The sequence below is a fragment of the Callorhinus ursinus genome, unplaced genomic scaffold (assembly GCF_003265705.2).
Source record: "Callorhinus ursinus isolate GAN/ISIS: 27379988/994484 unplaced genomic scaffold, GSC_fseal_2.0 scaffold1, whole genome shotgun sequence".
NCBI lineage: Eukaryota > Metazoa > Chordata > Mammalia > Carnivora > Otariidae > Callorhinus > Callorhinus ursinus.
The window spans coordinates 141,493,390-141,496,737 of NW_027397063.1; the positions used below are offsets into that span (position 1 = coordinate 141,493,390).

General features: G+C 40.7%; 1 pseudogene; it reads left to right on the forward strand.

Annotated features, from left to right (window-relative positions):
• The first annotated feature begins 261 nt into the window (after positions 1-261).
• Positions 262-3,348, forward strand: part of LOC112820334 (SAP domain-containing ribonucleoprotein-like) — a 6,646-nt pseudogene continuing 3,559 nt past the window's right edge.

Consider the following 3,348-nt stretch of genomic DNA (forward strand, 5'->3'; position numbering starts at 1 on the left):
GTAATAGCCCATTGTGTGTGTGTGTGTGTGTGTGTGTGTGTGTGTGTGTGTGTATGGAATCCTATTTTAAGACCACTCCTGATACTAATTAGTGTACCAGTCAGGTCCCAGAAGGAAATAAATGGCACACTCAAAATGGATACCTCTAGGAGAGTTTGATAAAGGAGCTTTTTGCAGAGTCATGGTCAGGAAATAGGGAAACCAAAAGGAATGTGCAGTAGTCCAGGACTGACAACCTTGGGGAGCAAACAGCCCTAGGCCATGATGGAGCAGGGAGACAGAGGGCTACTGGAACCAGAGAAGGTAAGTGAAGGAAAAAGCTGCCTGAAAGTAGCTATAGCCTTTGATAGGAAGGAAGTTAGCACTCAGCAAACTCACAAGAAGGGAGGCAAGCAAATAAATACCCTGACTTCAGTCTCTTCCTACTCTGATCTCCTGCTGGTACCTCCCATTGGCCAACCCCAGTAGAAAACCAGAGGGCAAAGGGAGCCTATTCATGTAATCCTTGAAGGTCAATACCCTGAGGCACAGAGCCTGGTAGAGAACCAGGGGAAGAGATGTAGAGGAGGAGACAGATAGATCTCTATCTAGCACACAAGTTTAAACAAACAGGTAATTTACTGGCTCACATGTCTGAAAAGTTAAGCTATAAGCCTTGAAGCAGGGGCTCAAATGAGGTCATCAGTATCTGGTTTTTCCTCCATTCACAGGCTTCATATACAGGCAGGCTCTCCCATCATGCTCCAAAATGGCTCCAGAGTGCATGGCCTTTTCAAACACAGTGGAATCTATCAAAGGATTCATTGAGTCTCATTGATTCTTGTTGGGTTACATGAAACACCTGAACCAACCATAGTGCTCAGCACCAAGAAGTGCTGGTTGGCTTAGATCTCTGTCTGGAGCTAGCACTGAGTGGAATCATGACGTGGAACTTCAATGACTAGGAGAAACGTTGATGTTGAATAGACAAAACTCTGTGCACCCTACATCTTTCTTCTCTAATGTATGAGGAAGAACTGTTCAATTTTTTGTACCTATGGATTACCCAGGGATCCTATTAAAGAATCTGATGAATCAGGTCTGGAGTGGGGCTTAAGATTCCTTATTTCTAACATGTGATGTTGATGCTATTGATCCAGGGACCAGACTTTGAGTAGCAAGGTTTTATAGCTACATAGTCCAATATGGTAACCACCAGCCACATGTGTGGCTATTGAGCATTTGAAATGTGGCTAGTAACTTGAGATGTGCTATAAGTGTATATACACACTGGGTTTTGAAGACTTAATATGAAAACTAGTTAAAATCTCATCATGAGTTTTTATATAGATTACGTGTTAAAATGATATTTTAGATATATTGGGTTAAATAAAATATATTTTAAAGTTGATTTCACTGATTTTACTTTTTTAACATGGTTACTAGAGAATTTAAAAATACATATGTGGCTTATATGTTTCTGTTGGATAGTGCAACTCTAGAAAGAGGTAATGAAGTGGATTAGGGTGATAGCCTTTAAACACATTCATTTGCACTTATGGATACTCAAAAAAACCTAATATAGCTGGGACCACGTGAGACTTGCCTCATGGGTCCTTCGACTTGGCCCAGTCCTCAGGAGTTGCAGGTTGAATTAATGCATCGGTGCCTAGGATAGGGAACACTGGAATGAGCCTGCTGAGGTTTGAGGAGACTCTGGGGATCCCAGAGTTGCTCCTCCCAACTAGCAGTCACTTCATTTCTCATTCTTGTTTATGCAATTTTCTGAAGCAGAAATTACTGTGCTTATCCACTTCCCTGATCTGTCCTGCACACAACCACTAAACTAATCTCTGCACTCTGGTTTACCCCTTTCCTGCCCAGATACATGCACCCAGTTGCAGCCTGCATTCCAGGGGCTCCCTATTGAACGCGGAGGGTCTTGTCCTTCCCGTCCACCAGCCCCCAATGTGTCTCTCACTTTCCCCATCTGTCTTAAGTTATTTCCTTACTGCTGGAATCTCCGGCTCCATCAACTCCACCTTTCAAAGCCCATTTCAAGGTTATCTGCCTCCGTGGGGGTTTTTCAAGACCTGGCCCACAGAAGCCTGCCTTCAGAACTTATAAGACATGCTGTCTCTGGCACAAGCCAGCATTTCTGTTATGGAGGGCTATGTTGCCTAACTCTTGAGTTATTAAGGTTTTCCTGCGTTTGTGCCTTGATTCCTTGGGCTTTAAGTTCCTTGAGGACAGAGCCCTGTTTGGTTTATGTTTGAATTCTGCTTTTGACTGGGACCCATATAATAAGTAGATCCTCAAAAAGCACACTTTGGTTCATTTTCCCAACATAAAATGCTATTTGGAAATACAAAGACTTTTATTTATGCATAATTATATATTGTCAGTGATCATTTGTATAATGAAGGGTATTCTTTTTTAAAAAACAAGATAGTAGATAAATTCTGGCAAGGATGTGCAGAAAAGGAAACCCTCATTCACTGTCGGTGGGAATATAAACTAGCAGAGCCACTGTGGAAAGCAGTATGGAAATTCCTCAAAAAATTAAAAATAAAACTACCATACAATACAACAATTCCACTTCTGGGTATATATCCAAAGGAAATGAAAACATTGTGTCAAAGAGATATCTGCACTTCCACGTTCATAGCATTATTTATAATAGCTGACACGTGGAGACGACCTAAGTGCCCACTAATGGATGGATAAAGAAGTTGTGGTATACACACACACACACACACACACACACACACACACACACACACTGAAATACTCAGCCATTTAAAAAAGAAAGCCTGCCATTTGAGACAACATGGATGGACCTAGAGGGCATTATGCTAAGTGAAATAAGACAGAAAAATACTATATGATCTCACTTACATATGGAATCTAAACAAAGAACTAAACTCTTAGAAATCAGATGTGTGGTAACCAGAGGCGGGAGGTGCGGGGAGGAGGAAATGGATGAAGGTGGTCATAAGGTACAAACTTCCAGTTATAAAATAAGTAAGCACTGGAGATATAATGTACAACATGATGATTATAGTTAATATACCACTGTACAGTATACTTATACTGAAACTTGTTAAAGAGAGTAGATCCTAAGGGCACAAGGAAAAAAGTCTTTTTTAAAATCTGTATGAGATGAGGGATGTTAACTTACTGTGGTAATCATTCACAATGTATGTAAGTCAAGTCATTATTCAGTGTACCTTAAACTTACATAGTGCTATATGTCAACTGCATCTCAGTGAAATGGGGCGGGGGGGGGATGGCAGGATGGAAAATTAAGCTTTAATCATTGCATAATTTTTTCCTTCATTTTTATGTTAAATTTAAAAAACTTTTATC